General features: G+C 42.0%; 1 pseudogene across 1 annotated transcript in view; it reads right to left on the bottom strand.

Annotated features, from left to right (window-relative positions):
* LOC104605870 (beta-galactosidase 3-like) overlaps positions 1–5,141 on the bottom strand; it is a 46,993-nt pseudogene extending 41,852 nt beyond the window's left edge. Inside the window, exons 1-6 of the transcript XR_016076217.1 lie at positions 4,633–5,141; positions 4,430–4,525; positions 4,192–4,304; positions 3,979–4,045; positions 3,707–3,799; positions 1,483–1,626 (exon numbers count right to left, since the gene is read on the bottom strand). The product of XR_016076217.1 is annotated as a beta-galactosidase 3-like (transcript). The remainder of the gene's footprint in view (positions 1–1,482; positions 1,627–3,706; positions 3,800–3,978; positions 4,046–4,191; positions 4,305–4,429; positions 4,526–4,632) is intronic.
* Positions 5,142–27,424: the final 22,283 nt, after the last annotated feature.

Here is a 27,424-nt window from a genome sequence, read left to right on the forward strand (position 1 = left end):
TACAACTCTAAACTGTAAATATTCACAGCTATAGCACACTGAAACATGAATGTAAGAGTACATACCTGGAGTACATCAATAAACTCTTGACCCACAGTCCATAAGAAAGGGGGCAAACCCCAAAGAATGCTATTCACTGCATTTGTCTACCACCAAAAACTCCACAGAGCCTCTTGATACAACGACCAAGAGAGAAAGAAAAAACACATAAGCACGAGCCTAGTTCAATCCACTGAGGCTTTAATTATTCTTCCAGTCAAAAAAAGCCGATTTTAGATGAAAAAACTAATCTGAGAAGCTTGATCCTAGATTAGTGCTCTGATACCATGTAGTCCAGCAAGAAGAAGGAAGAAAAAATAGAAAGGAAGAAGAAAGGAGAAAAGAGAATAAAAGAGTTCTATTCAAAAGTACTGTGGCTGGAGGCACCTAAGTTAGTATTTATACTTAGGGCAGCAGCATATAATAAAAATATAAAGAACGGACAAAAATACCCCTACGGCTATACATAACACATTTCAACACGTTCTAAAGACAATATCTTTAGATACGCCTAAGAATCATTCTTTTTGAAACTAATTTCCCAACATAAACTATTAAAATACTCCAGATTTTGTTAAATTTTAACATTATAATTCTATAGAAAAAGTTTTTAAAAGCTTTCCTTCATTACTAAATAACATTTTCCCTAGGAAAAAGGAATTCAATCTGTACCTTAATTGTTCATTTACATGAATTAAGTAATGAGAGAAAGAAAAATGGCACATAGAAGTGTCCCTCCAGAATCCATGGAGTGTTGGTGTCCAATGTAGACATGAACATTTCATCCATTTAGGAGAGTCCATGCAAGTCTAAGCTTATCATAGAAAATTCAGTTGATCCAATCATGTCCAGAGAGGGCCATATAATAACTTAATCCATTTTTTCCTTCTCCTTTCATAATATTTTACTTTTTGTTAGTTTCCCATATTCATTAAAAGGCTCTTTATGTATTTTGACTATTTATTGAATAGTAAGGTGAGTGTACTGAATAGGAGAAGGATGCCCCCCTCATTTAAAAGCTTTATTTTGTATTTCAACTTGGTGAATCCCACCAAATCCACTCCTAGATGGTATTCCCAAAAGAAAATAAGAGTTTTGAATATAGATTCAGAATCGTTCAACTAAGGAATGCATATTGTGAAAGACAAATATTAATAAATAGCTTTTATATAACACCTTTTTAAGTGTCAGACCAGTAGAATTGATCAAGAAGAGATAGAGAAGATAGAGAAGAGAAGAGGAGGAAGAAAAGATGAAAGACAACTGCATGTGAGCCAAAAAAGAATAGGTCCATCAGCCCTCTATTCAATATTTATACAAAGAAAGTAAAAAGACAATAATGACCCTATGTCAATACTTAAACAAAGAAACACAAAATTTGCAAAATCAGATAAATTGCCATTTATATTAAAAAGCAGAAAGAAAAAATGATGAACCACTCACCACAGGATCAGGAGCATCATACTGTTGGCACATTATCCAAGGCACACCTATATCTTGAGAAAGAGCCATTCTTGCAGCCCACATGGCATATGGCTTTCCCCCATTTCCATATACCCTTTCAATGTCCCCATATTCATTTTCTATCTACAATAAATAAAAATATACAAATGTAAACATTTAAAACATGGTCATCCAAAAAGGGAAACAGTAAATGTGCTAATAAAAGTCCATGACAAATAAGTACCATAAAAATACATAAATATTTTAGGCCTGGATAAACTTTCCGCATTAAAGTTGTCAAATTATGAAGGCTATTAAATAATTATAATCCTCTATCAATACAATTAACTAAAATACCTAAAGCGCTGATGAAAAATCCAGAAGAAAATATTTAATAGAGACAAATTTCTAAGTCCAAACATTAACTTGTGTTTTAATTTGCAAGCTTCAGGGTTCCCTTGTTTTGTACCAATTCTGTAATCTGTAGTGGAGTGGAATTTAAGTCTCAATACTGTAACTGTTTGAATAGATTTCAAGCCCTTGGGGTGGATGGGTAATCATTTGAATTTCATGGAATTTCGTCAAAGGTGGAATTGATTTCCATTTCTACTCCCCACATTCCATACTATCCAAGCACAGCCCAATAAGGGTGGTTTAATCAGACAGCTTGGTGGAAGCAGGTCAGGAATTTCCGGTAGAGTGGGTACTGGTGGAGTAATCAGGAATGGAAATGGAGTGATTTTGGTACCTTACATAGATCCAGTTAAACAGGAAGATGCACTAAAGGCTGAAATGTTAGCTCTCCTTTATGGCTTAAAGGTGGCATCTTCATTAAACTTTAGAGATATCATGGTGGAAGGAAATTCCAAGAAACAGACTGTTTATAAGATAGTAATCCAGGTCCATGGAGATATAGAAACATTCTAAGAGACACAAAGAGAATGCTAGGGAAGCTGAGATTGAGAACTCAAATATGGTGGGCCCCAAGGGAAGGGAACAGCCTAGTAGATATGTTACCTAATGAAGGGGTGAGCAGGTCAAATATTTTCTGGGGGGTCACAGAGGTCCAACAGATTAGCATGTTAAAGAAATAGATGTATTTGGGATGGTAGCAGGAGCTACCCTTGTTATATCTGTATATTTAACATTCTTTTTCTTATTCAATAAAGTTAATCATAATTATAAAAAAAAAACAGATAACTTGCTCTGACACCTACCCTCCTCATTGGAGTGAGCTAAATATGGTTGCAATTAGATCAATGTTGTCCAGGTTGAGAGATTTGAATCCCTGATTGGTTCAGATGATGAACCACAAAAACTACAGCACCAAGTTCAGAATATTTCATATCTAAGTTTTCTCTTTCCTGGTTGGATATGGATCCACACCAGCCTTTACCCAGCCATTACTGATATGGGTTCAGTATATCAATTGCATAAGATTTAAAAAGGAATTTTTGAAATGAAAGAGTCCAATGACATAGGATGACAAAAAGGAAGTCACAGTAGGAAGGAATGCGGTGGGTAAAGAAGGAGAAACAATGAAAATTATGAAATTTGTAGATTATAAAAGAAAATAGGCTAACAAATGCTTAAGAAATAGTTAGGATGGCTATAGCATGTTTAGGTAAGTGATTGGTGAGTTTAAGATGGGGAAATGGTGAAGTTTTGAAGGTGTTTAGGTAGGGGAGGGAACCTAGTTATAGATGCAACCTTTAGCAATACAAGGTGCACCTGGAAATAGCCCTTTCACTACAGCCCAATAATTTCTTTTATCCATAACAACGACCAGAATCGTGCAAGGCCAAAACCGAAATTGTATACTTTTGTTTGAAACTAGGAAGTGAAAGGGCCCTACTTAATTTTCAAACCTTGTCATCTTGAAAGTAAGAAAAGCTGTATGAATTCTAATTTTTCTTATCTAGCTTGACTGGGTTTCCACATTTTTAAGTCTGTTTAGAGTCACAAGTGTCTATCAGGTATCAAACATAAGAAACGATTTAAGGGTTCATAATTTAATAATGGATATGACACTGAACAGAAGGGAATGGCAAAACAGGATTCATGTAGCCAACCCCATATAGTTGGAAAAAGGCTTAGATAATGAAGATATAGGTATTAAATGAAAACAGAATTGATTTTGAATGTTAGTAGCCTTGGGAAGAAAAATCAGCCTACAATGACAAAATACTCCCACTGAACTGTTTGCAGATCACATTATACTTGCCTGAGCCAAGATGATGGGACCACCCTGTGATGCAAAAAGTTTCTCCTTCTTCATCATGTTCACTATGAATGTTGTAAGGTTCTGCATGTGATTCTGAATGACAAAAGGCCCCATGAATCAGAAAGAGCAAAACCGACATATCTTATAGGAAAATCTTTGCTCCATTATTTCTAGAAAGGATTTTAGCTCTCATTAGATGTTTTTGAAACATTGAACACACATGCACCCTTGATAAGCATCTTGAGTATTACAAGAGCATATCGGTTCAATACCTTGAAGGGTTCGCTATCGGTTCGGAAGACTGTTCCGGGCACATAATGCAACCAAACAGGTACACCACTGCAAATGTGCCATCAATACATGATTAAGATTTTAATCCACAAATTAAAAATTGAAAGTGCTAAAAAGCACATAAGAATAAAAATTAAGTACACTTTTATAACGAAACAAATTAAAATTAGACCATATATAGCCACTAAATATACCCGAAATTCCACTCAGCTGCAACAAGGGGTCCAATCCTCAGTATCAAGTACATTCCAGCTCTCTGAACAATCCTCACGAACTTGACCAGATTGTAGCGCTTCTTGAAATAATACTACAAATTTCAAAGATAACAAATTAAAGTTTCTTCTGAACATAATATAGAAAAAATAAAATAAAATAATGAGAGCTGATTTCGAAGCTAATTGCACTCAATAAAACATCCCTTGATACACTCACATTGCCAGGAGAAAGCTCATGTCCATTCCAGAATACATAAGTTTCAATTGCATCAGCCCCTCCCTTTTTGGCAGTTTTAACCAGTCCCGGCCACATCTACTCCATTAAGCATCTACCATTATCAGAGAAAAAAAAAGAAGGAAAACAGAGAAGCAATACATAATCCAGATACAGAGCAAATTTAATAAAAGAAAGAAACTCACTCCAGGAACGCTGCGAGGGTAATGAATGGAAGAGGAAATAATGAGCTTTCGCTGGCCATCGAAGATGAGAGAACGACTGTCGTAGGTAATATTGACAGCTAAAGAAAATGCAGAAAAGGAGAAGAAGAGCAAGAACAGGGGAGCTATGGAGACAGGGGTGAAGGGGTTCTTTTCCACCATTGTAGAGTGCAGTTAGAAGCTCATCTCAGCTCAACTACTCCAAAGACCAAAAGGGTCCAAGAATCAATGCAGAAAAAATCTAACAAGAATGAGGAAACCACATCTATACTATAGTAAAAAACGGGCGTTGGTGTAACCGTGTAAGCAAAGACGGAATGGTCAGTACAATTCAACGAGATTCATGGGGCACTAGAGAGAGAAAGAGAGAGATGCGTGTGTTTGCAGAAAAACTGCAGGGAGGTCCGGTGACAACCGACAACTGCTATTGTCTGTATGCATTGGAAGAAACGATGACTTCATAGTCAGAGTTTAGCTAGCTTTCACAGTTTCACTTTCACTTGCGACTTGGGAGAATAATGATTGTCATTCATTATTGACTGGCTGATGACCCGTATCCAGTACGGGAGGACTATGCGTGGGTATTTTGTTCTTTTATTGGGATTGAACCATTTACTTAACCTACTTAACTATTACCAAAAACACTCCCGTAGTTTTGAATTGCTTTTCAAGGTTCAAAGTATGACGGGGTGCATTGATAGGGATTTTTGGACTGCAATCCTCATAATTTTTTGTTTTTTTGCAGTTCCCTCCTTGTCTATTAGTAGCCCCCTTATAAATCACATCCTGCATATGAATTTGGCATCAATCCACGGGGCATCAATCCCTAGGGGTGGATTGAATCATAACAACCCCTTTTTTGGGATTTTTGGACTGCAATCTCCCTCAGATTTTTTTTTTTTTTTTGCAACCCCCCTATAAACCACATCCTACCCATGAATTTGATATCAATCCACAGGCTTTGGCATCAGTCCACCAATAGGAAATCTTAGCTCCACCTAGGGGTGGACTGAATCATAAAAACCCCTTTTTTTATCCCATGCTTTTATATTTTTTAGTTTTTAGTTTTAATTTAATCAATAAAAACATCAATTTCTTGAAAACACCTTTAAACAAATGTGTAAGAGATTCAAAGAGATAATACATTATGCCCAAAGGTAAGCATATAGTATCAATACTTTGAACCTTGGCTTTACTTAATCAATCCTTTATCTACAACTATTTGTATCTTCATCTAGTAATTGCCATATGTGATTGGCCCGGGGGTAAATTTTGAATCATTTTCTCATATATGTTTTACTTTCTCCCATTTTAGTAAATCACTTATCCATGGAGGAGGAAAATTAACCAAATTATATGAGACTAAAATATATTTACTATTTTGCAAAATTTAGGGTACTTTTAGAAATTATCTCACATGCCCAACTAACATTCCTAGGCAAAAGAACATGGATAAATGTATTTTATCTTAGTAATACTTTCCTAGAAAACACTGGTTTAAATAAATATATTTACCAGTAGGGGTGTCAATTGGATCGGATTTGGTTCAATCCAATCCGATCCAATATGAGTCCATTACAAATGGACCAAGTCCAATCCAATCAGATGAATACTTTGGACTATTTTTGGACTAGTCCAATTCAATGTTTGGTCCATCTAATTTGTTCAAATTAGTTTTAATTTAGATTGGTTCCAACCAAAACCCAGTCCATTAACACCTATATTCTTATCTTCTACCAATGAATTAGATATTGGTTCAATTCGACCCAATCCAATATAAATCAATTATGAATGCCAATCCAATCTAATAAATAATTTGGACCATTAAGTATAGACTGGTCAATTCAATATGTCTTATTGGTCATCCAATCCGTCCAAATTGATTTTGATTTGAATAGGGCCCAACCCAAAACCAGTCCATTGACACCCCTATTTACCGAGGTAAACAACTTCCTAGTACCTGGAATAATAAGAGGCAAGGTAAGGACAACATTAAGGCAAAGATTGATGGAGCTCTTTGCAACTTGCACTGGAATTCTATGCTTCAACTAGTTGTAGTTAAAATTTTTCCTACACTAGGATCAGATCACTTGCCTCTAAAGCTTGGACACTGAGAACCCCCCTTCTAGGCACAGGCCTGGGTTTAAATATGAGGAAATGGGGACTCTTCATCCTGATTTTGAAAACACTGTTATGGATTGCTAGAATTGCAAACAATGATCAACTTGGTCAATATTTTTAGCAAAGTGCAATGCTCTATAGAAGAAGCTCTCTTGGTGGAGTAAACATTGTGTTGGAAATCTAAAAAAGAACATTGCTAAGACTATAAAAGAGTTAGAGCGGGAGTTGAATAGGGAGAAGGAGAAATATAACAATGAGGAAATTTGTAGACTTGAAGCTAAGCTAAACACCTTGCTTACTCAAGAAGAGGTGTTATGGGCTCAAAGGGCTAGAGTGAATTGGCTAAAATTAGGAGACATAAAATATTAGAGTTTTCTATGCAATGACCTAGAAAAGAAGGGGTAACAACGAAATTATTAAGATTAAGAATAGTATTGGTCTTTGGGATGAAGGGCATGAGGATATTGTAGAGATCTTGTTTGGCCATTTTGAAGAGGTTTTTAAGACAAGTAACCCTTTAGATATCAAGGATTTGTTAGAAGTTTGTGAAAGGAAAATTACTCTAGAGGATAACCTGGCTCTAGAAGCCAAGGTTTCTAATTTGTAAATAAAAGAAGCACTCTTTTACACGGAAATCTCAAAAGCTCTAGGCTAGATGGTCTCCCTAACTCTTTTTTTCATTAAGTGTTAGGATGCTTGTAAGGCAGTGATAGAGTTTTTCAACTCTAGTAGGGGAGTTAAATTCCACCCTCTTTACTTTAATTCCGAAAGTCAATAACCCCCAACTCCCAGTCCAATTTAGGCCCATAAGTCCATGTAATACTCTGTATAGAATAATTGCAAAAATCTTAGTAAGTTGACTTAAGCCCCTATAGGATAAGCTCATAAGTGCCAAATAAAGTGCTTCAATTCCAAGCCGAGTAATCAATGACAACACCCTGATTGCTCATGAGCTCATCCACTACCTCAAAACAAGTAAAAGCAAGAAGGGCTTGATGGATATCATGCTAAACATCAGTAAGGCCTGCGATAGAGTAGAATTGACTTTATTGGAAATAGTATTATTCAAATTGGGGTTTGCTAAAAAATGGGTAGGGTGGATCATGGAGTGTGTTTATTCAGTCTCCTATCAAATTGATAGTTAGTGGTATCCTAGGCCTTCCCTTCAAGCCTAAGCAGGGGCTGAGGTAAGGAGACCCCTTGTCTCCATAACTCTTTCTATTGTGCTCTACACTAAAGTCCTTTCTGCAAAATTGCATTCTCTTGTTAATCAGGCCTCACCTCTGGAATTAAATTAAATCACCATTGTTTCACAATTTCTCTTTTTTTTTTTTTTTTTTTTTCTTTTATGGATGATAGCTATATTTTCTCAAAGGCATCAACTTAAAAAGGTGTAGTGTTGGTGAAAGTTCTCCGAGAATATGAAATGGTTTTGGGCCAATAGTGAATTTTTCAAAATTTAAAGTTGTTTTAGTAAAAACCTTCACCCAAGGCTGAGAAGAGTGGTTGTTTCTATTCTGCAAATTAAGCAAGTTCAAAATCCTTCTAAGTAACTGGGTCTTCCTAGAAAATCTGGCCAATAAAAAAAAAGATTAATCTTTAATGGGCTCATTAAAAGGGTGGATCAAAAGGGAAACTCTTGGTATGACCTCCTTTCTCATGATGGAAAAGAGGTGCTTCAAAGTCGATTATCACTACATTTCCCACTTATGTTATGTCTTACTTCTTGCTTTCTAAGTTAGTCTGTGACAAAATTGTAGCTATTTAGAGGGAGTTCTGGTGGAAGAAAAATTCAAGTGGTAATAGAAAAATTCTACATCTTACTTTCAACTTGGCCTTGTTGGCCAATATAGCCTGGAAACTTGCTACAAAACAAGAGCATTTAGTTAAAGGTAATCTATGTTAAATGTTTTAAAGGGAAGGATTTTTTAAGGGATTCTCTTACTAGGTCTGCCTCTTAGGGGTGGAAAAGCATCTTAGAAGGCAAGAAAATCATTTAAAATGGCTATTATTGGGGCAATCAATCAAGGAGTAGGAGTGTCTATCTGGGATGATTCTTGCCTATAGTCAGTCGCCAGCCACAAATTCATTGGCCTCAACCTTGGGGTGAGAATTCGATTTATTTGGTTAAAAACCAAACTGAATAAACTGAAATTTTAAAAATCGAATTGAAAAAACTAAAAATCGAATCAAAACCGAATTTTACAAAAACCAAAATTTTTTGTTCGATTTTCGATTATTTTGGTTAAAACCAAATTTTAATGATATATTCTATTATATATATATTATAACATATAATATATATGTTTCATATTATATATTATATCTTACTTATTGTATATTATATATTACATATTATATACTAAAGTTTAGTTTATTTAGTTAAACCGAATTTGTAATTCTAAAAACCAAAACCAAAATATTCAAAAACCGAATTAACCAAAAATCAAACAAATTGAACTGAACAAATCGAAACCAAAATTTTTGGTTCGGTTTTTCAATTTTAAGCAAATAATGTTCACCCCTACCAAACCTAGTTCATGCTCTCCTTCTTTGATGAGTGGTCTCCTAAATCCCTCTTATAGATCTTGGAATGAATATTTTATCATAAGTGTCTTCAATGATTTCATTTCAAATCAAATCCTCTATCCCCTTGGCTTTTATGAATTGGCAAGATAAGATTTTTTGGTGTTCCTCCAACAATGGTAAGTTTACTATGAGATCTACTTTGTAGCAAGATCCCTCTTGATCAATGGTAGCCAGTATAATAATCCTCAAACCCATAGCAAGAATCAATGGAAGCAACATTGGTCCATTCCAGCTGAACCAAAAATGAAATCCTTGATTTGGAGAACTGTTCATAATGGCTTAATCGTGTATTCAAACATAGCTAGAAGGGATCTCCTTCCCTTGGGTCTATGTTGTTTGTGCTCAAAGAAAATTGAAACCACAATCCATGCTTTGGTGTCTTGTGATCATGCTAGGATATTTTGGTTAGACAATGTTTTCAATGCTAGAGTAGGTGAGGTGGACAATAATATGAATTTTCTGATTGGTTTTTCTCTTGGCTAGATTTGTGTGCATTACATAAGGATAGAAATTTGAATCTTTCAATTCAGATGATATTGTTGGTTTAGAATATTTGGAAATCCAAGAATACCTAATTTTTAGATGATTCTAACAATTCTTTTGCTTTTAATATCATTGCATTCCATAGAGATGTGATGATATGGATAAGAATTTGACAAAATGGTTGCTAGATTCTCAATACAATGAGAGACCCAATAGCAGTCTTTCTTTTTGGAAACATCTAGAATTGGGAACTTTAAAAATTAACACAAGTGGAGGATATTTTTTTGTTTGCAAATAAAGCCAATTTTAGCACTATTATTAGGGATTGGTGTGGTTCATGTGTTGCTACTTGATTCGGGCCTATATCAACCTTCTTCGCAATCCAAGATGAAGCAATAGCTATCAGGAAAGGAATTTTGTTAGTTAAGTGTTGTGGCTTCTATAAGGTATTCCTTGAATCAAACTGCTAGAACTTAATCAAGAGCAAGAACTAGAAGATCTTAGAGTCTAGTCCTGAAGTAATTTTATTTTAAATGATATTTTTGATGTGGCCTCTGATATGTATATCTCTTTTTGTATGTTAACAGGAAAATTAACACTCTAGTTAATGTCCTAGCTTGGAGAGGATTGTAGGATCATGGTCTGTTTTTGTTTAATTGTCCTAATTGGTTAACTTCTCTGGCTAGGGTGGATCATGTTACTTAGGACATAGGACCAAGGTTTTTACCCCAAAATACCCCTAGTAGTTCTCTTATCAACATTTTAGGAAACAAAACCCTCTTCCCACATTATAACTTGGTTTGAAAAATGTGTGGATTGTTCGTGATAAAACAACTCCTAAAGTGTATTTTTGAAATAAAAAAACCTTGGACCAAAGCCCTTTCATATTTTCCACTCACTTTAAGAGGTCATGTATTCCCAAATAGAAATACAAATCGCTCCTGATGGAGGGTTGATTATAGAAGGTGTCTAAGTACAAATTAGGTTTGATAGATAATTAGGCCATGTTTGAATAAACTTTTACTTGAGTTTTTGGCTGAAAAGTAAAAGACAAATAAATGCCTTAAATGTTGGGTAAGAGTTTGTTTAAGAAATACCATAATGCAAAAAACTAAAATTGGGGCTTTGTTCTTTTAGTTTTAGATTTAAAAGCACAAATTTGAAGGCCAAATACAACATAAAATAATCCATTTTATTTAGAAGATTGGCACCTTCATAAAGACCTAAAAGCCTTCGCATTAGAGTTTTGAGTTAGGGAAGTAAATTAGATTCCTTTGTGATTAAAGGATATATGAGTTAGTTTTGATTTTAAAGCCAATTTATTATCTGTGGAACTTGCCAATTGCTAGATCTAGACATGTATAACAAATGTTACCTTTTATATGATAATATATTACATAATACAGGAAATAGAGAAATTTAGAGTTGTTAAAGAGTTAGTCTACTTGATAAAACCAAACAAAACAAACCGATTATGCCAGTTCTATTTGAGAGTTGTGTCCAAATTAATAATCAGGTTTGGGACCAGTTCTTGCTATTCTTGTAACTCCTAATTTTCTTATAATTTTTCTTTTATTTTATGTATAATTGGGTAAATCTTATAGACACTATATAAGATAATTTTGGTTAAAAAAATTTGTTAACATATAAGTAAGTAGCTTACGATTTATTGACATTTGTATTAAGGTTATATTATCAAAAATGAAGTTTCAAGTTATTATCATAGGTAATTATAAATGTCAAGTATAATTGGATTAGACATGATTATCCCAATTAATAATTGGTTTAGTCTTGGGTATATTGTTATAGAACCAATTAATAATCGATTTGGTTTGGGACTGATTCACCCTGTCTAGAACTAGACCCAACCCATTGACAACTCATGGAAAATTTAAAGTATGCAATTTTCTTCTCTTGCACCCTTAGCAAATGAATCTAACCTTAGAAAAATGGATTGTGAATTTTTTAGGGTGAGAATTGAGAAAGGTTGCACTTTATGCCCTCTTAAGTTGTTTATCAATGGAATAAAGTAGAACCTATAAGAGAACAAGTTGTGAGACAATGTATGCCCTTGACTCCAATCAGATTGATATGTTCTAACTTTAACTGAATGAAATCAGATAATTGTTATTCATGTGTGTTTTTTGTATGTTTCTATGTATTACCCCTTAAACTGGACATTTAGAAGACTTGTGTTGGTTTAGAATATTCTCAGACATTTGATGAACTTGGGGAGTTTATCATGCCAAGGCAGACACTAATGTACTATCTCTTGAGAAAGTTTAGGCAATGGTGTTTGATGTAGCGCAATCCGATCACTCCAAGCTGGCGCTCGCGTGGCTCCTGAGAGGTACCTGAGACGAGAGGAAAGAGGAAGAACTCCCGGGGGGTTTCCCGACGGGAACGCTCCGATGCTTAAGTTAGTATTGTGTGCAAGAAGCAAAAGGAGAACGAAGGCTAAGAGTGCAGGTTGCACAGATGATTCGAAGATACCTTGTTCCTTGAGAATGAGCCCCTTATAACTGAATTTCGTTGCTTCAGGCCCTCTGACTTTTGACAGGGCAGGTATAACCGCCACTGTCAGTCTGCCACAACCGTTACAAGCAAGGCTGAGGTGGCACGCGCGGGGCCGTCGTTGCAGGGTACGTGTCTGTCAGGTGCGGGACACCTTTCTAAAGGTGGCAAGCGCGACAAGAGGGACATGCCTGCTGTCCACAGATTTGTCGGGTACGGCGGTCGAGCAGGAAGCCCTCTCGTGATATACCGAACTACCCTGAGCCGGGCTGTCCTTTGGGTGACAGGCCGCCTGTAGCCGGTTATGCCGAGCTAGCTGACCCGAGGTGCCTGTGCCTCGGGGTGTCCGGAGAAGGATCGGTGCGTTCTTGCCTGGGAGTGGCCCGAGGTCCATTGGGAGGAGCTCGGGTCTTAAAAGGGGTTAGGGTGCCCCGAACTCGGGACCCCCCAAAGTGCCTTAACCCCGGGGAGGAGGTGCGGGCAAGGCGGCTCCCAGCGAGTAGTTTACTTGCCGAGCTGAACTCGGTGGGACTTTCCCTCCGAGTTGTGCTCACGCTCATTGCGCTGTCATGCTGAGTCACTGTTTGAGCAAGGTCACGCCCACGTGTACCCGTGCTGCGAGGTCGGGCCAAATCACCCTCCATCAGTGTTTTTAGTCTTTACCTCTTCGCTTTGTACTCTTTTTGTATTTGGGTGCCCAAGTAGGGGCCTCTTTGTAATTTCTTGTTTTAAATTATGAAGTGCCTTTTGATGGTGTGAACAATAACAAAAAAACACACACTCTACACATTCCTCTTCTTCTTCTCCTTTCTCTCTTTCTTTCTTTCTTTCTCAAACAAACCCTAGATTTACAACACTACTTTCCAACTTGGTATTAGAGCGGGTAAAGGCACTTGGGAATACCTTTCTTGCTGCCTCTCTTTCATGAGATGGACTATTAATGTCAAACCACCGGAATGTGGTGGGGTCCATCTCTCTTTGCTTCGATCGCTCCCTCTCTATAGATTTAGATGTTCTCAATACAATTTTGGCTATAAAGAAGAGTGCTTCAAGCGCTCTCCCTGGGCATAGGCGGTCCTATTACCTGTCCCCTCGCCCAGGTTTCAAACTCATGCACAAGCTCCCGAGCAAAGGCCCAGCTTGGAAGTGGGACTACTTCGTAGTCCGGAGCAGTACGGGGTGGCCCTTCCCCACCGATTAGAGGATAGCCGTTCAAGACCCTAGTGTCATCCTTGACGGGAAGACCAAGAAGGCACTCCAGTCACTGGCTCAGCTTGGGTTGAATTATAAAGACTTCACTTCTGAGGAGAAGCTCGTCCAGGCGAGCTTGAGCCCGGGTAGGTTTTCCCCCACTTCGGCTTTCCGTTTACATGTTTGCTTCGGGTTGCTGATATCGTGTTTCACTGAGGTCCCATAGAGGCGGAAAGAATAGACAACCAGAAGCTCTTCCGCTAGATGAAGAGAAAGAAACGCGTAGCCAAGAAGGCGCGCGTTGAGTCCCCGCAAGCTTCAGTCGAGCCCCAACCTCCACGGACTTCTGCCTCGGGGCCCGAGGTGGTAGCTGCACCCGTCGTCGACTTGGAAGAAGGGGCCGTGCCTAAGGGGTCCGAAGTGATGGCGGAACCTGCCGTTAAGCCCACTGAGCCTACTGCCAAGCCCACCAGACCTGCTGGTGAAAGCGTTGTCGAGGCCAACGCTACTGCTGCCGGGGCTCACCCTGCCAAAGTTGCTGCCGAGGCCTCTGAGAATTCCACTCGTGATGTGGAGATGACGGCTTCCAGCTCGGAGGGTTAGGGGAGCCAAACCGTCTTGAACCCTCAGTGCAGCCTGAAGAAGAGCAAGCTGGCTGCATACTCGGGGGAGGTCAACGATTGGGCTGAACTCACTCCTGGTCAGCTCGGCGCCCGAGCTGCCACTCATACTATGGTGGTGAGTCTCTCCTCTTTCTTCTTCGTCTTCTCTCCTTCTCTTTTTTTTTTGACCGGTTTCCCTTATGCAGGTGAACACCGCCATTCGGGCCTTGACCCTTCAATCATATCGGCACCTGAGGCGGGCTCTGGAGGCTGAGAAGTCGTCTCGCGCAGCCCATATTTAGTTGAGGGCAACTCATTGTCAGGTTCATCACCTGGAGAGTGACGCCTCGACTCAAAAAAGCTTCATCGAGGTGTTAATGGCAGAGAAGGGGGAGCTGGCCCGAGACAAAGACAAGTTGAGGGCCGAGGTGAACGGCCTCAAGGTCGGTCAGGAGGCCTTAGGGCTCGAGGTGAGCAGCCTCAAGGCTGAGCGGGATGCCTTGAAGCTTGAGGTGCAAGGCCTCAAGGAGGCGAAGGGGAAGCTGGAGCATGAAGTGGGGTACCTCCAGGAGGACATAAGGGAGAAGACTGCAATCTTCGAGGGTGCTCTTGAGGAGGCCAAGACTCAAGCCGTCATTGACTACGTCAACTCTTCCAAATTCGACGACGTGATGACGGAGGCCTACTATAAGGGCTTCAAGCTCAGTCGATGGATGATCAGGCACCTCTACCCCAAGCTAGACACGAGCGCCATCACTACTTCACGGATTACTGATGACATCGTGCGTCATTCAAAAGATGACCCCGATTCCGAAGATGAGGGCGCCAAAGATGAAGCAGAGGATGCTGGTCCAGATACTGTCCCCGAGGGGGTCCCTGTTAGAGGCGACGAGCTCCCGAAGTAGTTTGCTCTTTATACTTGTAACTTAATCTTTTCCCTTTTTCTTTCTTGTAATCAAGGCATTCTTAATGAAATTTATGTACCGAATTTTCTGAAATGAATAAATTTTTTCCTTTTGTCAAAATTTTGTGCAATTCATTTTTGTCGAGACGGTTATCTCACCCCAAGCTGTCAACCTGTTGAGTTGGACTTCCGAAGTGGGTGTTCCTTAACGGCCATTGTGGCCTCAAACTGTTTAGTAGGGGTAGCCTCGTGTATGTCGGGGTAAGGGACATAATAGGGCGCATGCCCGACTTGTCTGCACCCGAGGTAGGTTGCCATCTATTATCCTCAATGGGTTCAACTCTTTGCACGCCAGGGCGGGCTATTTGTTGTAAGGTTCGTGCCTGAGCCGCCTGCACCTCAGGCGCTGCAAGTACTTGGTTCATGCTGATGGGGCGACTCAATTTTGTACGTTGCTGAGGTTTCTTCATTAGCTCGGTGTTTTAGCTCTTAGGTTGGAGGAGTGGCTCATGGCTCACTCTCGGAGTCTGCCCATGCCGTAGAGGCGACTGGGTCCTGTTGTGCTGAGGTCATATTAGCTCGGTATTCTGGCCCTTAGGCTTTGGGAGTGGCTCGTGGCCTACTCGATTCTTACAGATAGTATTGTCTTAGGTTGACAATATTCCATGCCCGGGGTACTTGTTTCCCTTCAAGGGTCTCGAGTTCGTATGTTCCTTCCCCGAGCACTCGTTTCACTCGGTAAGGGCATTCCCAGTTGGACCCGAGCTTGCCAGCGCCGGGCTCAGGCACCTTAACTTTACGAAGGACCATGTCGCCAATGTGGAGATTTCGCTTCTTGACCCTGGCATTATAGTACCGAGCTACTCTCTGCTGGTAGGCTGCTGTCCTGATGTACGCGAGGTCCCTTACTTCGTTGAGTAGATTGAGGTTGGTACGTAGCTCATCTTCATTTGTCTGATCACTGTATGCCTCTAATCGTAGTGTAGGCACTTCGATCTCTACGGGAATCACTGCTTCGATGTCGTAGGTGAGATTGAAGGGTGTTTCTCCCGTGGCGGTCTTCTCCGTGGTCCGGTATGCCCATAGAACACTAGGTAGTTCATCCGCCCACAATCTTTTAGCCTGGTTCAACTGTGCCTTTAATCCGCGGAGGATGGCTCTGTTTGTGACTTCTGCCTAACCGTTTGCTTGAGGGCCTACGACTGAAGTAAAGTTTTGTTGGATTCCCATGTCTTGGCACCAGTCTTGGAATTTGATGTCTTCAAACTGTTTGTTGTTGTCGGAAATCAACACCCGAGGTAATCCGAAGCGGCATACGATGTTTTTCCAAAAGAAATTTTGGACATTTCGGGCTGTTATCGTTACGAGAGGTTCGGCTTCTACTCACTTGGTAAAATAGTCCACTGCTACCACTAAGAACTTCCTTCCACCCGTTGCTGGCGGGAATGGCCTGAGTAAATCGATGCCCCATTGTGCAAAGGGCCACAGACTGGTGAGATACTTGAGGTTGGCAGCGGGTTGGTGATGAATATTGGCATGTCTCTGATATTTGTCATATTTTCTAACGAGTTCAATGGCATCTGCCTTCATTGTTGGCCAATAATACCCTTGTCGAAGTGCTTTCTAGGCAAGGGCCCTACCCCCCAAGTGCCCGCCGCACAACCCCTCATGAGTGTCGCGGAGTACGAGTTCGGCTTCGGTAGGCCGCAAGCAACGCAGATAGGGGAGCGTGTAGGATCTCCTGTACAGCCGCTCATCTATCATGATGTATTTGGCTGCCTGGCGCTGCACCCTTCTGGCCGCATTGCGATCTGCAGGGAGGGTCTCGTGTAGCAAGAAGCTCGCAAGTGGGTCAATCCAGCTCGGCTCTGCTTGAACGACGGGAGCGACCTCCTCTGCCCCCCTGAGAATGCTAGGCCGAGACAGGTCCTCTATGTACACGGTTCTCATGGTGATGTCGCTAGTGCTGGCTAACTTGGCAGGAAGTCGGCCTCAGCGTTCTCCGACCTAGGGATCTGTCTGATGAAGTGTGACTGGAAGTCGAGCAGGGCCTCTCTAATTTTGGTCAAGTAGGCAATCATGGTTGGCTCGCGAGCTTCATACTCACCGGTGACCTAGTTAATCACGAGCTGGGAGTCGCTGCAGATAACAATGTGCTTTACTTTTACTTCTCTGGCTATGGCTAGTCTAGCTATCAACGCCTCATACTCTGCTTCATTGTTAGACGTCGCGAACTCGAAGCGTAGCGCGTATTCCATTTTCGTACCGCTTGGGCCATGCAGAACTATTCCGGCACCGCTGCCCTATTGGTTCGAGGAGCTATCTACGTGAAGGATCCAGGGCTCCTCATCCCAGCTTGCGGTTGGCCGAGCTAGGAGAGGTGCCACACTAGCTGCTACCTCACGGGGTTTGGACTCGACCGACCCGGGAGCTTCGGGCTCACCCGAGCTGGGAGGCTTGTGCTCAACCGGCCTGGGAACTTTGGAGCTGAATGTGCATTCGGCTATGAAATCTGCTAAGGCTTGGGCCTTAATGGCAATTTGCGGCTTGTACTGGAGGTTGTACTCGATGAGCTCAACAGCCCACTTCGTCAACCGACCAGAGACCTTGGGCTTAAGCAATACTTGCCTCAGAGGTTTGTCGGTGAGGACGATAACAGTATGAGCTTGAAGTACAGGCGGAGCTTCCGCGCTGCGGTTATCAGTGCGTATGCTAGCTTTTCCATCTCTGGGTATCTCGTTTTTGCTCCTTGCAATACTTTACTAACGTAATAGATGAGTCGTTGGATCCGATCTACTTCCTTTATTAGTACCGAACTGACCACTTCGTCGCTCGCCGAGAGGTACAGTTCTAAAACATCACCCTCCTTGGGCAGGGTTAAGATCGGCACACTAGCGAGGTATTTCTTGAGCTCGTCGAACACGAACTGGCAGTCTTGAGTCCATTCGAACCCTTTGCTCTTAATTGCCATAAAGAACGGTAGACAGCGGTCTGCCGATTTAGACATGAAGCGGCTCAGGGCAACTATGCGGCCATTCAACCTCTGAACCTCCTTCAACTTCCGGGGTGGTCTCATATCTAAAATGGCCTTAATTTTATTCGGGTTGGCTTCGATGCCGCGCCGGTTAACGATGTATCCTAGGAACTTGCCCGAGGTCACACCAAGCACACACTTGTTTGGGTTCAGTCTCATATTAAACTTACGTAGAATTTCAAAAATAGAATGCAAATTGTGTATTAATTCATTTGAGAATTGAGTTTTGACGACCATGTCGTCTACATAGCATTCTACTTTTCTGCCGATTAACGGTGCAAACAACTTATTTACAAGCCTTTGAAAGGTTGCCCCTGCATTTTTCAACCCGAAGGGCATAACCTTGTAACAGTATAGGCCGAATTCCGGGATGAAGGCAGTCTTTTCTTCGTCCATCGGGTCCATCTTGATTTGGTTATAGCCCGAATAGGCGTCCAAGAAACTTAGCAACTCGTGCCCTGAGGTTGCATCCACCAAGCGATCGATCTTGGGGAGCGGAAAGCAGTCTTTTGGGCAAGCCCCGTTCAGGTCGGTGTAGTCGATGCACATGCACCACTTGCCGTTGGCCTTCTTTACCAGGACGGGGTTGGCTACCCAACTCGGGTAGTGGACTTCTCTTATGAAGTCAGCTGCGAGGAGCTTTTCGACCTCCTCATCGACCGCTTTCCACCGCTCCGGGGCTAGGTTGCATTTCTTCTGTCTAACGGGCCTAACTACAGGATTAGTATTCAGCTTGTGAGTTATGAGTTTGGGGTCTATACCGGGCATCTCTACCGCAGACCATGCAAAATATCTAAATTTTGAAGTAAGAAACTTACCAGTTCAGATCGTAGAGGTTCTTGGACGGAAGGGCCGATCTGAAGCGTCCGAGCTGGGTCTGCTGCTGAGGTCGGAACCGCAACTATTTCTTCTGTGGGCATGACTCGTTCTTCGCCTTGCTCCATAGGCCACTCCAGCTCGAGGTCATCGGCTACCTTGGTTTTTCCTTTCAGGGCGGCGACGTAGCACTTACGGAATTCGAGCTGGTCACCCCACGCTACCCCAACACTGAAGTCTATTGGAAACTTCATAGACAAATGGTAAGTGGAGACCACCGCCCGTAGGACATGGGTGATCGGTCGGCCTATTATGGCATTGTAGGGGGAGGGGGTCGCGACCACCAGGAAGTCGTGCTTGAATCTAACCACACAAGACCACGTGCCGACTTCCACAGGTACTGTTATTTTCCCAAGGGGCCGGACTTCTTCTCCGCTGAAGCCTACCAAAGGAGTGTCTGCGGGCTTCAGGTCGCCTCTCTGCAACTGGAGCTGGTCAAACGCAGCTTTGAAGAGGATGTTGGCTGAGCTGCCTGAGTCGACGAGTACACGCCTGACCTCGAAGTCGTTGACACTTAACTTTTTTACGAGCACGTCGTTGTGGGGGTAGTGGACCCCTCATGCATCATCTTCTGTGAAGAAAATTGGCTCTTTTGTCCTCGGCCGCTTTGGGGGGTTCTGCTCCTCCTGGGTGGCCTCACGAACCGAAGTCCGAGCTCCTGCTGAAGTGCAACCCGTGACGATCGAACCTCCCACTATCATGTGGATGGTCCCCCGAACTGGCCTCTCCTCCGGAGGCTGCCTCTGCGGTTGTTCGGCCAGCCTGCTACTGGACTCGGGAGCATCCTTACCGTGCTCCCCTTGCTGACCTGTTTTATTACTATTATTATTATTCTGTACAAAGTTTCTTAGATACCCGCGATGGATGAGCTCCACTATCTTATCGCGGAGGTTTTTACAACTCTCGGTACTGTGACCGTGATCTTTGTGAAAACTGCAATACAGATTCCAATTTATTTCATTGGGATTCCCCCTCAGACGGGGTGGCCACTTCACGTACGGGGTGTCCTTGATCGCCATTAGGATTTCAGCCCACTTCGCGTTCAGTGGGGTGTAATCGGCTCGGTCCGCTATAGGAGGTCGGAATAATTGACCCGACCTTGCCCCCCGAGCTGTGTCCTTTTTCTTTTGGCTGTCTCCTTGACTGGAGAGCTCTCCTTCCCTCTTTCTTTTTTCAGGCGCGCCCTCGCCCTTTTGGTTGATCTCCTCTTCGGTGGCTATGAACCTGTTCGCAAACTTTAGGAACTCAGTTATGGTTGCTGGTTGGTTGACGACCATGTGCCATTTAAACTCTTTGTGCGTCACACCCTTCTTAGCTGTTGCAAGGCGTACGGTGGGGTCCACGCGCGGTATCTGCATACAGGCATCGTTGAACCGCTTGATATAGCTTTGGATGGATTCTCCCTCTCTCTACACTATGCTGAGGAGACTTTCTTCAGTTCGCGGACACTGCTTGCTAGTAACGAAGTAGGACGTGAAGGTTTCTGCGAACTGCACCCAACTTCTTATCGACCCGGGTGCCAAATTCCGGTACCACGTGCGGGCTGCTCCTCTAAAAGTAGTGGAGAAGGCTACGCACATGCACGACTCACTGGCTCTCGCCAGGTAAATCTGTGACTGAAAGACATCTACATGATCATTCGGGTCAAACGACCCGCCATACTTGTCAAGAGGGGGGAGCTTGAAGTCTTTGGGCATTGGGACTACCAGGAGTTCGGAAGACAGGGGGGATGGAACTGAGAGGAGGGGAGCTTTGACTTCGGCCGAGCTTACCTCTTCTTTGTCCAGGAGCTCGGGCAAATCATGGGTGATAGATCGACGAGCTCGGCGGCGGCGTCTCTGCTTCTTGGTGGGCTCGGCATTCGTGCTGCTCACCTCTGCGCTATTCGGAATGGTCTACGCAGGAAGTAGCCCGGTCTACTGGTGATGGCTGCGGACAGAGGGGTCTTGCTTGGAGTTTGTTGCCAGGATCTTGAACCGATTTTCAAGGATCGGGGTTTCAAACTTCGACTGCCAAGGTGATGTAGACCTGGCGAGCTAGGGTCCTCCCGACCTGTCCACCCGCGACGAGACTGGGGTAGCCGGTCTCTCTCGTCTGTTGCGGAGGGGAGGCCTGGTTTTTTGGGAGGTTTTGGGGGGCCTCTCCTTGGCCAACAGGGTGCTCGTCTTGGCGGTGAGACTTAGCTTGCTGCGAGACTGGGTGCCGAGGCGGGAACTGTGGCTGAAGTTAAGGTTGAGGCAGTTGGGGGAACTGTTGCTGATACTGATACTGTGAGACCTGGTGTTGGAACTGTTGCATTTGGGCCTGCATGGCCCGCATGCACTGCATCAAGTCCACCAGTTGATGCGGGCTGGCCGTTGGGGGCACAACCGAAGGTTCGGTGAACGTCGCTCCAACTGTAGCAGGGAGCGGGGCGATGACAGGTGCCACTGTGAGAGGCACATTCAAGCTGGGGATCCCGTCCGCTGAGAGGGGGACGGCGAACTGTCCGATACAGACAGTAGGAAGCTGGAGTTGTTCCTTGGAGTTAACCATTTTTGTGCTTCGTTCGGCGTTGCTAGAAGAAGCCATGAGTGTTGGATTGTTTCAAGGAAGAATAGAACTGTGAAAGTTTAGAGAGAAAGGCCTTTTGAAGTGTTTCCCACAGACGGCGCCAAATGATATAGCGCAATCCGGTCACTCCTAGCTGGCGCTCGCATGGCTCCTGAGAGGTACCTGAGACGAGAGGAAAGAGGAAGAACTCCCGGGAGGTTTCCCGGCGGGAATGCTCCAATGCTTAAGTTAGTATTGTGTGCAAGAAGCAAAAGGAGAACAAAGGCTAAGAGTGCAGGTTGCGCAGATGATTCGAAGATACCTTGTTCCTTGAGAATGAGCCCCTTATAACTGAATTTCGTTACTTTAGGCCCTCTGACTTCTGACAGGGCAGGTATAACCACCACTGTCAGTCTGCCACAACCGTTACAGGCAAGGCTGAGGTGGCACGCGCGGGGCCATCGTTGCAGGGTACGTGTCTGTCAGGTGCGGGACACCTTTCTAAAGGTAGCAGGCATGGTGAGAGGGACATGCCTGCTGTCCACAGATTTGTCGGGTACAGCGGTCGAGTAGGAAACCCTCCCGTGATATACCGAACTACCCTGAGCCGGGCTGTCCTTTGGGTGACAGGCTTCCTGTAGCCGGTTATGCCGAGCTAGCTGACCCGAGGTGCCTGTGCCTCGGGGTGTCCGGAGAAGGATCGGTGCGTTCTTGCCTGGGAGTGGCCCGAGGTCCATTGGGAGGAGCTCGGGTCTTAAAAGGGGTCGGGGCGCCCCGAACTCGGGACCCCCCAAAGTGCCTTAACCCCGGGGAGGAGGTGCGGGCAAGGCGGCTCCCGACGAGTAGTTTACTTGCCGAGCTGAACTCGGTGGGACTTTCCCTCCGAGTTGTGCTCACGCTCGTCTGTCATGCTGAGTCACTGTTTGAGCAAGGTCACGCCCATGTGTACCCGTGTTGCGAGGTCGGGCCAAATCACCCTCCATCAGTGTTTTTAGTCTTTACCTCTTCCCTTTGTACTCTTTTTGTATTTGGGTGCCCAATAGGGGCCTCTTTGTAATATTTTGTTTTAAATTATGAAGTGCCTTTTGAGGGTGTGAACAATAACAAAAAAACACACACTCGACACATTCCTCTTCTTCTTCTCCTTTCTCTCTTTCTTTCTTTCTCTCTCAAACAAACCCTAGATTTACAACACTACTTTTCAACTTGGTATCAGAGCGGGTAAAGGCACTTGGGAATACCTTTCTTGCTGACTCTCTTTCATGAGATGAACTATCAATGTCAAACCACCGCTAGATGACGTCAATAGTCCATACAGGTGTTGGCAGCAATACATGAATCATATATGGTTTGTTTTTCCCTTACTTTAGAAGATTTTTTGTATGACTCTTGTCTTTGTTTGAAATTTCTATGATTTTTAGTAGATTTTTTAAGTAGAAAATCACAAAAAATCCAAATCTAATGTCGAGCCTTGTACACTTTGTTTAAGCCCTAAATAAAAAATCCAGATCTGATGTCAAGCCTTTTTTTTTACCTTGGGAGCAACGGAAAGTGGTCCTATATTTTTGTAAGCCCTAGACAAATTTTGGGAGATTTTCTTCTCCCTTTATTTTGTCGCCAACTTAGTTTTTTGGCCTTTTTTGCCTCTTAACCATGTGGTGGTCTAGTTTCATGGATCCTTAGCTGTGGTTAAGTATTTGGGGCCCCTTTTGGTTGACGTGAAAGTGTTTTGATAGATTATGGAATCATCTATGGATGTATAGATGGTTTCCAGTGTGTTTCTAGGAAATGTAGACATTTCTAGTGGTATGATAACTATTGTTAAACTTTATGGAACCAACTTTTTAGAGTGGTCTCAATCTGCTAAATTTACCATCCCTAGGAGAAGTAAATTGGGATTCAACATAGGAAAGGAGGTGAAGCCAAATCTGGAAGATCCGAAATATGCGAAGTGGAAACAGGATAACTCCTTTGTAATGTCATGGTTTATTTGCTCAATGCAACCTCATATTACCCGAAACTACATGTTTCTTCCAATGGCCAAAGATATTTGGGATAGAGTTGTTGCCACTTATTCCCAAGTTAACAATACAGATAGAATGTATTGGCTTATGAGGGAAGCTTGCAGTATGTGTCATGGGGAGAGATTTGTGGCTATATATTTCTCTTCTCTATGGTCTATCTGGGAAGAAATGGATCACTTAAAGACTCTTCTATGGAAAGACCCTGAAAATGGTGAGCAATATCAAAAGTATATAGAGAATAGTCTTTGATTTTTTGGCTTGCTTGAATCCATAGTTTGATTTTACTAGGCAACATATTCTTAGTATCGGCATTGTCATTGTTGCTTCTACATACTCCCTTGAGCAAGGGAAGGAAAGTAGAAGGACAGCCATGATGCAACCTCCTATGATTGATCACTCTACCTTTATATCATCTCGATCCAAGCAAAATACTAGTAAGCACCCTATTATTGAAAAGGCTAAGGATGTGGTTTGTGATTATTGCAAGAAGCCAAGACATACTAAGGAAAAGTGTTGGAAGCTCAATCCTCACTTAAAACCAGAAAAATACAAAACCAAGAGGAAGGGAAATGCTCACTTGGCTACAGTTGGTAATGATGCTCAACCTTCTGATGTTCCCGACTCCTCTAATGTAATGGACAAACTCAGGAATATACTGTTGTAGTTGGAAAAGGGTGATACATCCTCCTCATTTGGTTCTGGACTTAGTAACCCATCTAGTTCATATGCCAAGATAGGTACTGCACTTGTTTGTTCCACATCTTTTAGTCCTTGGATTGTAGATTCCGGGGCCAGTGCCCATATGACTAGTATGCTTTCACATTTTATCTCGTATAAGTTAAATCCAAGAAAGGGCAAGATTACTGTTGTTGATGGATCTCAGACCCCTATTTCGGGTCAGAGTGAAGTCAAACTCACTCATAACCTTTCTCTTGATTCGGTTCTTCATGTGCCCCAATTACATAAAACTTTGTTGTCTGTTAGTTCTCTTACAAAATCCCATAATTGGTTAGTAACCTTTTTTCCTACCCACTGTGTTTTTCAGGACCTAAGCACAAGGAAGATGATTGGAAGTGGGCATGAAGCTGATTTAGTTTATAACTTTGATGGACCTTTAGAGCATGGATTATCGAGCCAGACTGAGTATTTTTCAAATGAGAAAATGGGTTTTTTGAAATTATGGCATTGTTGTCTTAGTCATATGTCTTTCAATTCTGTAAAACTTTTGTTTCCAAACTTGTTTGACTCAGTGCCAAAGTTGAAATTTGAATGTGAAGCTTGCCATCTATCAAAAAAATGTAGAACCACATATTTTGCGAGTAGTAAAAGAAGTAATGTTGCTTTTCATTTGATTCATACTGATATTTGGGGCCCATATGCTATCCCTTGCATAGGTGGATATATACTTCATCATCTTCATTGATGATTACAACCGGTATACATGGCTCTATTTGATGACAAGTTGAGATGAAGTTCCTATGGTGGTTCAAGACTTCATGAATATGGTAGAGATACAGTTTGAGAAAAGAGTTAAGATAATAAGATCTGACAATGCCGATGAATACTTTGAACATCATTTGTATAGATTTCTTGAAGATCGGGGCGTTATTCACCAGAGTTCATATAGTTATACTCCACAACAAAATGGGGTAGTTGAAAAGAAGAATAGGCATGTTGTTGAAGTTACTCGAGGTTTATTTTTCCAGACACATGTTCCCACCCATTTCCAAAGATGTTACCTTTTTGGAGTCCTCTTTTTTCAAGTCATCACGTCCTTCTCTTTAGGGGGAGAATGCAAGTGAATATCGAACTCTCTTCTACCTTCCTGTTCCTATCTCTTTTGTTCCTCCTCCTCCCTCTCTTCCCTATAATGATGGTATTCCTTCTCCTCCTCTTCCCCCTCCTCCAGTATATCAGCCTACATCTTAGCAATAGTTTTTCATTAGGTGCAATAAGAGGGTGGCTCCTGAAGTAGAATGCCCATCACAATCTGATCTCCCAGACTCAGGTAATCTTGAACATCTTGATAATTCTATTATTGACCCTAACCTTGATCTTCCTATTGCCATTCGAAAAGGGAAGATGACATGTAACAAGTATCATATTACTAACTATGTGTCTTATGATGCTCTCTCACATTCCTATTGTGCCTATATTTCTGTCATCTCTTTGTATCCATCCCTCATAGTGTTACAGAGGCAATGCAATCCCCTCATTGAAAGGAAGCTATGAACCAAGAGATAGAGGCCCTAATAAAGAACCATACTTGGGAGGTTATCCCTTATCCTAAGAATAAGACTTATGTTGGGTATAAGTGGGTCTACACTGTTAAGCACAAGGCAAATGACTTAATTGAGAGGTACAAAGCTCAGCTTGTAGCCAAAGGATACACACAAACTTATGTTGATTATCTAGAAACCTTTGCTCAAGTTGCTAAAATGAATTATATTTGTGTGATCAAGTCTCTTGCTACTCATTACTCTTGGTCTTTATATCAAATGGATGTAAAGAATGTCTTTCTCAATGGGAACTTACAAGAGGAAGTGTATATGCACTTACCACCTGGGGTGAGCTTTCCTAACAGTGAAGGAAAAGTTTGTTGCTTGAAGAAGTCCTTGTATAGGCTCAAGAAATCTCCTAGAGCTTGGTTTGACAAGTTCAAAAATGCAATCATAAAGATTGAGTTTTCTCAATCTTAGGCAGACTACACTTTATTCATTAGAAGATTTGATGGAAAAGTAACTATGTTAATAGTATATGTTAATAACATTGTTGTGATAGGTGACGACATCACATATATCTCTCAGTTAAAGTCATTCCTTACTTCCGAATTTGAGATTAAGGACCTTGGTGATCTCCGATACTTTCTTGGCATTGAAGTTGCAAGATCTAAAAAGGGAATTTTTCTATCGCAAAGGAAATATGTACTTGACTTGCAATTGATCTCAACCACAAGTTGAGTGCTACTGAAGGAGAAGCTCTTCTAGACAGAGGGGTATATCAGAGATTGGCAGGCTGCCTTCTGTATTTCTATTGACTAAACTTGACATATCCTATGTTGTTGGAGTGGTTAGCCAATATATGCATGAATCTAAGACCTCTCATATGCAAGTAGTTAATAGAATTTTAGCCTATCTAAAATGATGCCTTGGTAAAGTGATGTTGTATTCCAACCACAACCATCTAAAGATTGAGGCTTACACAGATGTAGTGGGCAGGGTCTATTGATGATAGAAGATTAATATATAGTTATTGTGCATTAGTCGGAGGCAATGTGGTTTCATGGAGAAGTAAAAAACAATCAGTGGTTACTCATTCTAGTGTTGAGGTAGAATATAGGGCAATGGCTTATGGAGTGTCTGAACTACTCTGGTTGAAGACCTTATTGGCTGAGATGGGCATCCAAGCGGATATCCAAATGAGACTATATTGTAATAATCAAGCAGCCATAAACATTGCCCACAATCTTGTTTAACATGATCGTACAAAGCATATTGAGGTGGATAGACACTTTATTAGAGAAAAAATTGCTAGTGGAGAGATTTGCCTTCCTTTTGTAAGATCAAAAAACCAACTAGCCGATTGCCTCACTGAAGGTGTTCAACACCCAAAGTTTGCTAAGAACCTTGCCAAGTTGGGCATGATTGACATATTTGCTCAATTTGAGGGGGAGTGTTGAGAAACTTTAGGCAATGGTGTTTTTAGTCTTTACTTCTTCCCTTTGTACTCTTTTTGTAATTGGGCATCCAAGTAGGGTCCTCTTTGTAATTTCTTGTTTCAAAATATAAAGTGCCTTTTGAGTGTGTGAATAGTAACAAAAAACACACCACTCGACACATTCCTCTTCTTATTCTCCTTTCTCTCTTTCTCTCTTTCTTTCTTTCTCATACAAACCCTAGATTTA

This window comes from Nelumbo nucifera, chromosome 1, assembly GCF_055504915.1.
Source record: "Nelumbo nucifera cultivar China Antique chromosome 1, China Antique-T2T, whole genome shotgun sequence".
NCBI lineage: Eukaryota > Viridiplantae > Streptophyta > Magnoliopsida > Proteales > Nelumbonaceae > Nelumbo > Nelumbo nucifera.